This window comes from Chrysochloris asiatica, unplaced genomic scaffold, assembly GCF_000296735.1.
Source record: "Chrysochloris asiatica unplaced genomic scaffold, ChrAsi1.0 scaffold00533, whole genome shotgun sequence".
Taxonomy (NCBI): Eukaryota; Metazoa; Chordata; class Mammalia; order Afrosoricida; family Chrysochloridae; genus Chrysochloris; species Chrysochloris asiatica.
Window position 1 is genome coordinate 154,997 of NW_006409051.1, and position 14,040 is coordinate 169,036.

General features: G+C 39.2%; 1 pseudogene; it reads right to left on the bottom strand.

Annotated features, from left to right (window-relative positions):
• Positions 1–4,412: 4,412 nt before the first annotated feature.
• Positions 4,413–4,703, bottom strand: LOC102819379 (annotated as a pseudogene).
• Positions 4,704–14,040: the final 9,337 nt, after the last annotated feature.

The following is a 14,040-nucleotide window of genomic DNA, read 5'->3' on the forward strand; positions in this document are numbered from 1 at the left end:
TTGTACCAGTACCAAGCTGTTTTGACCACTGTCGCCATGTAGTATATTTGAAAGTCGGGGAGTGACAGGCCTCAAACCTTCTTCTTGTTCTTATATATATACTCTTAACTATGCTGAAGAATTTCCCTTTAATTCCTACTTTGTTGAGTGTTTTTTTAATCAGGAATGAGTATTGGATTCTGTCAAATGCCTTTTCTGTATCAATCAATATGATCATGTGGTTCTTTCCCTTTTCAAGTTTTCATGGATTGTGCAGATTGTTTTTATAACATCCTTGCATCCTTGTATGAATCCCACTTGGTCATGATGTATTAGTGTTTGGATATGTTATTGAATTCTATTGGCTAGGATTTTGTTAGAATTTTTGCATCTATGATCATGAGGGATATTTTTCTATAATTTTCTTTTCTAGTGCTATCCTTCCCTGGTTTTAGTATAAGGAATATGCATGTTTCATAAAATGTATTAGAAAATTTTCCATCCTTTTCTATATTCTGGAATAGTTTAAGGTGAAATTCACCAGTAAAGCCACCTGGTCCTGGACTTTTTTTTGGTTGGGAATTTTGATGACCTGATTAGTTTCTTCTTTTTTATATAGATCTGTTCAAGTTTTTTATTTCACTCTTTTTCAATTTAGATAGGTTGTATTTTTCTAAAAATGTGTCCATTTCTTCTAGACTTTCAAATTTGTTGGAGTACAAGTCTTCATCGTATTCTGTTATTATCCTTTCTATTTCCATTGGTTCCGTTGTGATGTCACCCATGTGGTTTCTTATGTGTGTTATTTGTGTCTCCTCACTCATTTCTTTCATTAGATTTTCCAATGTTTTGTCAATTTTATTAAACCTTTCAAAGAAGCAACTTGTTGTTTTGTTGATTTTTTTCCTATAGTTTTTCTGTTTTCTATCTCATTTATTTCTGCTCTAATCTTTATTATTTCTTTGTTTCAAGTGACTGTAGGTTGACTTTGCTGGTCTTTTCCTAATTGTTGGAGAAATGGCACTGGAGGGAGAATGGCTTTGGAATTGTCTGAAAGGAAATTCAGGTGAATGCTATTGACGTACATCCAAATGTTCCACAGAAAGGTCGAGGAAAATAAGGAAGAAGTCAGAAAAGCACAACAAGAACAACCAAACAAAAGAGATATAGCATTGGAGACAATATAAAACCTGCAAACACAGGTCCCGATGATCAATACTAAAATATCAGAAATGGACAATACACTGAAAGGGCAAAGGAGTAGAATTGAAAGGATGGAAGCCAGAAGCAGCGAGCTTGAAGACATGTCTCTCAATACTGCTAAGATAGAAGAACAAGCAGAAAAAATATGAAGAAAGCCTAAGGCTCATATGGGACAACATTAAGAGGAATAACCTATAGTTGACTGGAATTCCAGAACAGGAAGAGACAAAATCACAGAAGAGATAATCGAAGAACTTCTGGAAGAAAATTTCCCCAATATCTTGAAAGACAAAAAGTGTTACCTAAAAAGGAAAGCCAATAACATTAAGCTCTGATCTCTCAGCAGAAACTATGCAGGCAAGAAGGCAGTGGGGAGATATGTACACAAAACACTAAAGGAAAAATACTGCCAACCAAGAATCATATACCTAGCAAAACTGTCAATTAAATGTGACAGTGAATTCAGAAAATTGAAGGATAAACAGAAATTAAGTAAGCTTTAAAAAGCCAAGACAGCACTTCAAAATATACTAAAGGGAGTTCTTTCCACTGAGAACCAACAAGAACAGACAACAACCAGAAACTGATCAACATTTCAACACCACCCAGAACTCTGACCAGAGACAGAAGAGTGTAGAGCAGAACAAAACTAATAGAATGAAATTAGGGGATCCAGGAGGTCAGTCTATGATCTGGACAACTACAAAACAAAAAAAGGGAAAAGTATAATAACAAGAGATACAGGTGGTGAGGAGGTCAGGTAGATTTCAGGATAAAATAGATGATTTTAAAATGAGGAAGAATTAATAAAATATAGGACAACCTCAAAGAAACTTAACACATCAAAATCTGGTAGGTGTGATCAGGAGATGGGTTTCTCTGGTCACTGCCTTTACAGCTCAATTCAGGTTTTTTAGCAGGTGTTAGTTTCAGACACTGCTTTGATGTATAGCAGCTGGTATTGGCTCTTGCCCAATTGGTAGGGTTCTAAAGGGTGCAATTGTAGTTTGGCTGTATGGTCACAATTGCTGTCTCCTGTCCAGTGAGATAAGAAGACAAAGCACTCCCATAAGATAGAAGGAGCATCAAAAATCAAGACAAAAATGTAAAATGAAAGTGAAAAAATACACACACACACACACAATATATGTAAACATGTATAAAGGCCATAAAACTAGAAGAAGGAAAAACCCATCGGAAAACAGAAGTAATTCTTTAGCACCATTTAACCACTAGGTTGGTGGTTCAAGCTCAATAGCCATTCCTCAGAAACCCTATACAGGGTAGCTATGAGTTGGAATCAACTTGATGGCATGTAACAACAACAACAATGGCCTTTTGCCTTCAAAACCGCCTGAGAAATTTCCCAATGTCCTCACTGTGCCTCCGTGATCTAACACAAGCCTCTTCTTCCCCGACCTCCCCTCAAGTCCGTTCAGCTGTTTCTCATATTGAGAACCAGCCCAGGGCTGTCTAGACCAGCTCGGTAAGAAATTCCAGGAGTAGACTCTTCCTGTTGTCTCCTTCCCCTTTGATTCTGTGCCCAGCCATCTGTACGTTGCAGATTTCTTCTGTGCAAACGCAGATCAGTGCTTATCCTTCAGCCTCATCCTTGAACGTTCTGAGTAAAATGTAGGACCTTCAGTGAGGGTACCTGCTCATACAGGTCTCCCCTCTGGTCACCAACACAGAATGAGTACACAGCAAAAGAAAAGAAATAAAAAGGAAAAACAAAAACCCCACAACCCTCTCACCTCTTGTTTCTGCAGGCCACTGATTAGTTTCTGCACTGGGAGTTTTCTATCACATCTCTATCTGCTCACTCCCATTCAAAATGATTGCAGCAGAACAGCAGGCTGCCCTGAATCAGAAGTCATCTCCTTTCTTAATTCTATTCCAAATCTTACTTCCAGTAAGCACTTTATCCACTTATTTGTCCCTTTATCTGAAGTACAGTGTTCCAGGACTGTCCTCTGAATGTTTTGTCCAATTTTCCATTATTTTTACTGAAGGAGGTCTGCACAGTCATTCTGCCTAGTCTGCCACCATGCCCCACCTCTCCCTTTCATCTTCTTTTTGTTTGTTTGTTTTTAAATTGTCAAGGATTTCCTTTTATTTGGATCCACAATCAATGATCATGGAACTCGCAGTCAGGAAATAAAAGGACACATTTCATGGAGCAAATCTGCTGCAAAAGAAGTCTTTAAAGTGTTAAGAAGGAAAGATGTCACCTTTAGGTGTAAGGTGTTTCTGACAAAAGCTGGGGTATTTTCAATTCCCCAATTCTACATGCTGTGGAGTCCTGGTGTGGCACTGTAGCAAAACCATTGAACTGCTAACTGCAAGGTTGGTGGACCAATCCCACCAGTTGCTCCTGGAAACCTTACACAAGATCACTATGAGTCAGAATCCATTCTATGGCACTTAACAAAAACAGCATATGTTTATGAAAGCTGGACAACGAATAAAGAAGACTGAAATAGAATTGATACATTTGAATTGTGGTGATAGTGAATAACATGGAAAGTCCCTTCAAATTCCAGAAGAGCAGATAATTCTGTCTCAGAAGAATTAAACCAAAATGTTCTTTGGGAGCAAGGGTGGTGAGACTTCATCTCATGTACCTTGGACATGTTCTTTTTAGAAAGGACCAGTGTGTGTAAAAGAACAACATGCTTAAAAAATTGGAAGGTCAAAGAAAAAGAAGACGTGTAGCAAGATGGATTGACAAAGTGGCTGCCACAATGGACTGATACATAACAATTGTGCAGTACTTGCTAGAGTTTCATTTTGTTGTACATTGCATCACTATGCTTTGGATCTGGCTGGATTACAACTAATAACAACAACAGCACTAATTTGAGAAATCAGTTTAACATAGGAAGTTTTTTTTTTTTTTTTTAGCATTTGGGTTGTTTTTAGTTACAGAAAAGTAGCCTTTCCCAAGGACGACAAGTGAAATGAAGGTTAGGAGGAAGCTGGGGGGCGGGCCCTCACAAGCTCTTGCTCCAGCCCCTGGAAGTGATCGGAGAAGGACTTCGTGGATGGAGAATACCCCTGGCCGGGAACTCCTTTGGTGGGGTAGGTGGGGCACCAGCTCCGCCTTGGTCACTAGGTTGCTGAAAGTGGGCTCTTAGGTGATTTCCACTTGGGGTGAGTTGGCATGATTAACTATTCTTGGGGGGCATTAAATTAAGCAATAACACAGGGAGATGAGCCAAGAGAGTGGCTTATTCAGTTGGATTCTGAATCACAATCAGGAAATAGTCTTTACCTGGTGCAACCATAATTTCATTTTTCTTTGAGCGAATTCGAAGAAAGGTGAGGTCATTCTGGGGGTCAATTTCTCGCACGGTGCTGCGTACCTTCAAGATGAAGTTGTGCATGAGGTTGACGTACTGTGTGGTAGTGGAGTTGTCCATGGTGCTCTTGATGGGAATGCCTTCCGTGTTCACCACGATGATCCCCTGCACTCCCTTCTGGCTCTGCAGCCGCTTCAAGGTTTCTTCCACCTCTGCCATCTCGACAGATCGGCTAGCTCCGTGTCACTGGCATTCAGTACAGTCCCAGTACTTTTTTGCCCATAGGAAGATTTTTAAAAATTACTATTGTATGCCTGTTGTTTATGTTAAGTGCAGTCAAGAAGCTAGTGGGTTTGAACTGCTGACCTTTTGGCTAGCAGTCCAGTACTGATTCTACAATGCCACACCAGGGCAGAAGAACATATATTTTTATTTTATTTCTTTATTTTTAATTTAAGGTTTATATTGTGGATTGAGTAAAAGTTTATAGGGCAGATCATCAGTTTTATATTCAACAAATCATATAATAATTACAATGATTATAATCTCCTCCATGTACCGTCAGTTAACTGTGTTTCTCTCTATTCACTTTAGCTCCTTTTTTTCTTTTAAACACTCAGGAATATATAATAATTTATACCACCAAAGGACACATTCTGCAAGTCTGCCTCCTGGCCACCAACTCTTAGTCCCTCTCTTCCCATGAATCTAGAGTCCTCAGCTGCTCCCTCTCTCCATGTCCCCATCTCGGGTGTCACTGCTTCTCTGGAAAAGGTCTTCCATTCCACTTGTGCTCTTCTCCCTTGATAACCCTAGGGTCCTTTGTTTCTGAACTGTAAGATTAACCACTCCCGTGTTTTTGTTGCAAAACTTCTACCTAGATAATTGTGACAGTCACAATTAGTCATAACAATTATTCACTATTGGATCATAAGAATCTAATCCCCATCTCTTTTAACTGGATCCTTCTAGACAAGATGAAAATTATTCAGTGGGGACTCTTTATTTTCCCACACACTATTAAACTAAGCTCCCCCTTCAAACCTTGTAATCCAGTCACTTTGTGCTTTTATCACCCCCTCATTTTAGGTGGTTGTTGTTGTTAGGTGCTGTTGAGTCAATTCTGACCTATAGTGACCCTGTATAGGGTTTCTGAGGAGCAGCTAATGGATTTGAACTGCTGGCCTTGCGGTTCAAATGGCTCTGTAGTCTGGCGCATTAACTCACAGTGCCACAGTCAGTGTCTACGTTGCCCATCTCTATCTACCCTGTGTACAGAGGGATAACATCTATACTTGATGTGAAGACTCCTTCCCTCTCTGTTGGTATTTAGAGTTACTACCTCCATGAGTTTAGGTCAGCTTCATCAAATTGTAGCAATTTACCCTTGCTCCTTTTATCAAAAAACAATTTTCTTTTTTAAAATTTTCCTCTAGTTGAGTTCCAATTATCAAGTCATTGAGGCTAGGTCAAATGATAACTGTCTGCAAGTTTGGGTGTTCTTGTACATCTCCTCTCACTTCATGTCAGCTGGATGCTTCACTCTCAGCTCTAGCCCTCTCTGTGGCTATGTCCTTGTCCATGGGCTCAAGTGTCCTCAGGTCTCACCACACTTTGAACCAACCAACCCTTTCTCTTCTCTCATCTCCAGGTCAACGGAAATCAATGGACTGTGGTTGAACTCAGCCCATTTCTTCATTGCTGCCTTTCCCCCTCTTCCACTCACCAGTAGTCCAATGTAGTTGCCAGTAAGCTTACATGCCTGCTCCTTCCATCTTCTTTTGATGCTTTTTGCATCATTCATTATTTTCCCCATAAAATCCTTCAATATTGCAACCTGAGACTTGAATTTTTTCTTCAGTTTTTCAATATTTTGAGAAATGCTGAGTGTGTTATTCCCTCTTGGTTTTCTAACTCTAGGCCTTTGCATATTTCATTACAACATTTGACTTTGTATTATCCAGCTGCCCTTTGAAATTTTCTGTTCAGCTCTTTTACTTCCTCTTTCTTCCATTTGTTTTAGTATCTCTATACTGGAAAGCAAGTTTCAGTCTCTTCTGACATTCAATTCGGTCTTTTCATTCTTTCTTGCTTCTTAATGAACTTTTACTTTCTTCCTGTATGATGTTCTTGATGTCATCCCATGACTCTTCTGTTCTTTGGTCATTAGTGTCTTCTAATGCATCAAATCTGTTCTTGAGGTGGTTTCTAAATTCAGGTGGTGTATATTCAAGGCTCTAGAGGCCAGTAGCCCCTGTCATTGTTAAATGCTATTGAATTGATTCCAACTTATAGCATCTCATTACAACCCTGTATATGGTTTCTGAGTTTTTAAATCTTTGTTGGAGCAGAAAACCTCTTATTGTTAATTGCTGTGGAGTCGGTAGCAACTCATAGATACCCTGTATAGCATTTCCAAGAAGCAACTGGTGGGTTTGAACTGTCGGTCTTTCAGTTAGCAGTCCAGTACTTATCCAACAGCACCACATCAGGACTACAAAAACCCAGTGTTGTTGTTAAGCGTCATCGAGTCAATTCCAACTCATAGTGGCCCTGCATAGGATTACCTAGAAGCAGCTGGTGGGTTTGAAATGCAGACCTTGTGGTTTGCAGTCGTTTTGATCCTACAGTGCCACATAAGAAGTCCACTGTTATTGTTGCTGTTAAGTGCCATCTAGTTTGTCCTGACTCATAACGACCCTGTATAAGGTTTCCAAGGAGCAGCTAATGGGTTTGAACTGCTGGCCTTGTAGTTCTCAGTCAAGTGCTGATTCTACAGCGTGATACCGGGTCCAGAAGTCCCCTAGGTGGGTTCAAATCACCAACTTTAGTTTAACCAACAATCACAAATCCAGACTCCACCATTTATTTGGGTCTTTCTTTAAGTAATGTTTTATAGTTTTCAGTCTAAGTGCTTTTCACTTAGTTAAATGTATTATTTTATTCTTAAATACTATCGTAAATATAATTTTCTAAATTTACTTTTCAGATTGTTCATTGCTGATATGTAAAAACTTGACTGATTTGTTTGTTGATCAAGTATACTGTCACTTTTATGAATTCATTAGCTCTAGGATTATACTTCAATGTAAAGAAAAAGAAAACCCTCTCAAGTGGACAAGTAAATAACAGTACAATAAATGGCGAAAAGATTGAAGTTGTCAAAGAATAAAGACACAGTCAATGCTCATGGAAGCAGCAGTCCAAAAACCTGGACAATGAATAAGACTAGAGAAGAATTGATGAATTTGAATTATGGTGTTTGCAAAGAATATTGAATATATCATGGATTGTCAGAAGAAAGAACAAATATGTCTTGGAAGAAGTACAGCTAGATTGCTCCTTGGAAGTGATGATGGTGAAACTTCCTCTTTCATACTTTGGACATGTTATCAGTAAGGACCAGTCCCTGGAAAAGTAAAGTGGAGGGTCAGTGAAAAAGAGGAAGACCTGTAACAAGATGGAATGACACAGTGGCTGTAACAATGGGCTCAAACATAACAGTTGGAGGATGGCACACACACACAGTAGCTTTTTTGTGGACACTTTAGGATCTTCTATATCTAGAACCAAATGGTAGTTGTGTGCCACCAAGTTGTTTCTGATTAATAGCAACCCTGTATAGGGTTTACGAGGTTATAAGTAAATCTTTATAGGAGCTGAAAGCCTCATCATTCTCCTGTAGAACGGGTAGATTCTAACTACTGACCTTGCAGTTAGCAGCCCAGCAGGTAATCCACTACACTACCAGGTCACCTTAAAACAAAGATTGTTGTTGTTGTTGTTGTTGTTAAGTGCCGTCGAGTCGGGTCCGACCCATAGCGACCCTGTACAGGGTTTCCGAGGGTGTAAATCCTTACGGGAGTAGAAAGCCTCATCTTTCTCCCGCGGAGCAGCTGGTAGTTTCGAACCGCTGACCTTAAGGTTCGCAGCCCGATTCGTAACCACTACGCTACCAGAGCTATATTAAACAAAGATAGGACCCTATATTCTGCAAAAAAAAAGGGCAGTTTTACTTCTTCCTTCCTGATTTGGATACCAATTATATCTTTTTTTTTTTTTTTGCCTCATTGCTCTAATACAATAGTGAATAGCTAAGGAGAATGCTCTCAATCTTTCTACATTGAGTATGATGTTAGCTGTGGAATTTCCATAAATGCCCTTTATTTAACTAAGGAATTTTTCCCTTCTTTCCCTACCTCTTTAAAGGTTTTTTTAAAATCAAGAAAGAGTGTTGGATTTTGTCAAATACTTTCAATGAGTGGATTGGGATGATAATGTGGTACTTTTCCTTTGCAGGATAAGCACTGGACTAATAACCACAAGGTTGATGGTTTTAGCCCACCAACCACTTTGTGGAAGATGATTTCAACAGCTGCAGAAAATCTACACAGGGTCGTTATGAGCTGGAATTTAACAACTTTCACATTGATAGATATTCTAATGCAGAACCACCCTTCCATTATCTGGAAAAATTCCACTTGATATGCTTTCAGATTCAGTTTGCAAGTATTTTGTTGAAGATTTTCACATCCATATATGTATGATCTTGGTCTATAATTTTCTTCTGTTGTCTTTGTCTGGCTTTGATATCAGGACAATGTAAAACGAGTTCGGAAGTGTTCCCTTCTCCTTCATGAGAATAGAGGGACTAAGAGCTGGTGACCAGGAGGCAGAGTTGCAGAAAATGCCCTTTGTAGGTGTAAATTATTATAGGTGCCTGTTTTTTGTTTTTAAAAAGAGCTAAAGCAAATAGTGAGAAGTACTGTTAACTGATGGTACATGGAGGGGATTTATAATCATTGTAATGAAAAAAGGTGTATGATTTGTTGAATGTAAAACTGATGATCTGCCCTATAAACTTTCACTCAATCCACAATAAAAATCTTTTTTTAAAAAGGGGGTGGGAAATAGAGGTAAATACTTTTGATTGATGGTACATGGAAGGGATTGTAATCATTGCAATGAAACAAAATATAACTTATGGAATGTAAAACTCATTATCTGTCCTGTAAACTTTAACTCAATTCACAAAAAAACAACAACAGAAAAAAAGAATTAGGGTTACTTCTAGAAATGTTTGATGGAATTCCTTAGTGAAACCATTTGGTCTAGACTTTTCTTTGTTGGAAGTTTGTGATTACCGACTCAATCTCTTTACTTGCTATGGATGTGTTAAAATCTATTCTTTTTTTTTTTTTTTTAATCTATTATGGAGTCAATGTTCAAAGCTTATGTTTCTAGGAATTTGTCCATTTCATCTAGAGTATCTAATTTGTTGGTATACAGTTGCTTGAATATTCCCTTATGATTCTTTTTAATTCTCTAGGGTCAGTTGTAGAGTCCTGGTATGGCCTTGCAGGATAATGCACTAGATCACAAGGTTAATCTGAATCTCAAGCTTTGCAATTCAAATCCACCACCCACTCTTTGGAAACCCAATATAGGTTCTCTGAGTTGGAGCTGACTCCACAGCATTTAACAATAACAAGGCCAGTTATAATGCCCCAATTTTATTTCTGATTTTGGATATTTGCATTTTTCTCTTTGTTTGACTAAAGGTTTGTAGATTCTAGTTTCATTGATTCTATTGTCTTTCCATTCTCTATTTAACTCTGCTCTGAAATTTGTTATCTCTTTCTGATTGCTTTTCTCTTTTTCAAGCTATTTAACTGTAAAATTGAGTAATTTTTTAATCTTTTTTTTTAATGGAACAATTTTCATTTTTAACGTGAAAATTATATATATATATTTAATGTTTTATTGTGTATTGTGTGATAGTCTACATGGGAGAACATTAGTTTTACATTCATTCCATCATACACCATCTCATTGCCATAGTTACCATCCCGTCCATGCATCATCACCCAACCAAAGGGTACACCCTACAATCCTGCCCACCCTTCCCTCACAGTTCTCAGCACACAGCCCCTCTCCCTCTCCAGATCCCTAGTCCCCAGCCACTCCATCTCTTCACGTCATCCTCTCTGTCTCAGTCTCAGGCCTCACTGCTCTTCTGAGTGGGGTCCCGCTAATCTTTCTTTTTAAAAATAGATATTTATAGCTACAAATGTGTCAGTGGGTGCTGATTTCACTGTATTCTGTAAGTTTTGATATGTAGTGCTTTTATTTTAATTAGACTAATCATTTTTATTATTTCTCTCTTGTTCCACTGATTACTTAAGAGTGTATTAATTTCAATCTCATATTTGTGTTTTTTTCTTAGTTAGAAATTTCTGTTTTCACTCCTTTGTAGTCAGAGAAAATACTTTGCATTATTTCAATCTTTTAACATTTTCTGAGACTTGCTTTGTGACCTGACATGCAGCCTATCCTGGAAAATGGTCCATATGCACTGAAGATGATTTGTTGTTTGGTGGACTGTTCTACATGTCTGTTAAGTCTAGTTGGTTTACATGAAAGTAAGTCAAAAGAATATTGCTACAAAATCAGAGAACCCTTTATTAAACAAAATATCAAAATGTGAAGCTATTACTTCTCAACTAATCCTACATCTAGGTCTATATACTTCTGAAGGTGCTGTTTTCATTTACACAACTCTTCCCAAAAGAATTCTGCATTATTCAATTTAGACCACATAAAAAACAGTAGTGTTGGTACCTTCCAGAGACTCAAATTGTATTTCTTTCCAATACTGAGTTTTGGGAACAAAAAGAAATCTGAAGAAACAAGATTTTCCAAAAAAATTCTCATAAGACAGCCCAGGAATTGCTATCATCAAAGAATGAGCAGATGCATTATCATGATAGAAAAAAACAAACCAAACCAAAACAACTGCCTTGGTGCAAACTTCCTGGACTTTTTCTCACAAATGCAGTTTTTAATTTTCTTAAAATGTCTTCACAGTAAGTCTCTGTGGTCATGCTGTGCCCTTTAAGAAAATCTACCAAGAATATCCCATGGGAATCCCCCCAAAACAGTAACCATAGTATTCAGAGTGACCTTTTTGCTTTGAATGTAACTGGTATAGTATCTCCCTCAGAGGTTACAGATATTAGTGGACTTAGGAGACCACAGATGTATAAGCGGTTAGACATTGCCCAAACAGACATTATGTGGCACCTGACCATAGTCAATTGTTTTTTTTTTTGTTGTTGTTGTTGTTGCTTTTTATTTAAGTTTTTATTGTGAAATGAGTGATAGCTTACATGGGAGAACATCAGCTTTACATTCTTCCTATCATATTTCATTTTATTGCCATGATTACAATCCGCTCTATGCATCATCAAACAACCAAAGCATACACCCCGCAAGCCTGCCCCCCGGCTGTCAGCACACAGCCCCTCTTGCTCACTGAGTCCCGAGTTCTCAGCCACTCCATCTCTCCATGTCATCGTCTCTACTTCCATCTCTGGTGTCACTGCTTCTCTGGATAGGGTCCCATACTCCATTCTTCTCCCTTGATGGTTTGTCCCAGGGTTCTCTGCTCCTGGGCTGCAGTCAACCACTCCCCTCCTTTTGTTACAAAACGCTTATATTTACAACACTAACAGTCAGTCCTGATAGCAATTATTCACTGTTGAACCACAAGAGTCTTATCCCCATCTCCGTTCACCAGTCCAGTCCAGACACATTGGAAACCACTCAGTGGAGAGTCTACCTAACCCGCACCCTCTGGAACGAAGCTCCCTCTTGAAAGCTTGTATGCCAGTCACTTCTTGCCTTTGAAACCCCCTATTTTGGGTATCCAATGTCTAAGTTGCCCATCCCTGTCAACCTGTATACCGAAGGGGTAGGAATGATCTTTGCTGTAAAGATTCATTCCTTCTTTTGAGCTACTACATCCATAAGTATAGGTCAAGTTCATCAAATTGTAGTGGATTACCTTTTTTCCGCTTCTTTCTTCTTCTAGTTGACTTCTGATCATTCAGCCTTTGAAGCCAGGTCAAGTGGGTACTAGCTGCAAGTATGGGCATTCTTATGCATCTCCCCTCACTTCATATCAGCTGGATGCTTCACTCTCCGCTATAGTCCTCTATGCCCATGTCCCTGTACCTGGGCCCAGGAGTCTCCAAGTCTTGCTGTACTGCTGGTCAACCAGGTCTCAACCCAGGTTGACAGCAGTCTATTGAACATGGTCAGACTTAGTTCACAACTTCATTGCTGTTTTCACCCCACTTCTAGTTATTGATAGCCCAACATGGTCACAAGCAAGACCACATGCCTGCTTGTGTATTCCCTTTGTGTCTTAGACTTGGAAGGGGGTTTGCCCTGAGAGGACCCCACCACTTGCCTTGATGGCTCCTGGGCAAACAACTTGCTTGTTCTTGTAGTAATCAGACTGCCGTTATAATTTTTTATTTTTCCTGCTGGTCTTTCTTTCAAGAAGTATCTTCTGTCCTAGCAGCTCTTGGCGGGTCTGCTTGTCCTTTCAAGTGGAAATTTCCCACCTCAGAAGATTGTGGATGGGGATCAGAATTCCACCTATGGTCTTATGCAGTGTAAAGGCTCTGCAGGAAGCCTCCTTCACTCGGCAAGTTGTAGCCCCATTTTAGGTATTACAATTAGTTATAGGCTGAAGACGGACTTACAAGCTTTCTATGGTGATGTTTGTGGCTATTCCTTTCTCTCCCCCTCAAGTGTCTATTTTACAATAGTAGGCAGGGGAAACCAAGATTCAAAAGACAGCCAAGCATCTTAACACTATTTTTTACCCATTCAAACCATGCCTCAATCCTTACAGTCCAGGGACCTGTTGTTCCAAGGTTGAGCATACACCACTATTTACCTTTGTCCCACTTAGTCGATGTAAACCTGCCTAAATGTTCTCCCATCTGCCTGTTCTTCCATTTCCCTATCCCTTCTTGTATATTGCCCCTGCCCCCAGCACCCAAACGATGCTGTGTCTTCTCCCTAGCCTGTGCTCCACCTTCCCCTCCCTCCTCTCATCCCACCACCTACACCCCGGTAATCACCAAATAATTTTTCTTTTTTTCCCTTTTAGCATGGGTGCTTTTTCTTAATGTTTACAATAATGGTCCTATGCAGTATTTCTCCTCTTGTGACTGACTAATTTCACTCAGCAAAATGTCCTCAAGGCTCATCCATGTTATGTGGTGGCTTACAGTTTCCTTGTTATTATTCTTTAAGGTAGCATAATATTTTATTGTGTGTATGTAACGAAGTTTGTTTATCCACTCTTCCATTGATGGGCACATAGGCTGTCTCCATTTTTTTGCTATTGTAAATAGTGTTGTTATGAACACTGGTGTGCATATATCTACTCATGTTATGGTTCATATTGCTCGTGGGTAAATATCAAGTAGAGGAATTGCTGGATCATAAGGTATTTCTGTTTCCACCTTGCTGAGGAAGTACCATATTGCTTTCCAGAGTGGTTGGACTATTTTGCAGTCCCACCAGGAATGCAAGAGGGTCCCAATCTCTCTGCATCCTTTCCAACATTTATAGTCCTTTACTTTTTTATCTTTGATATCGCAAGCAAGTAAAGTTGTGCTAAAGGTAATACAGAAACGGCTACAATCATACATTGACAGAGAACTTCCAGAGGTTCAAGCTGGATTCAGAAGAGGCC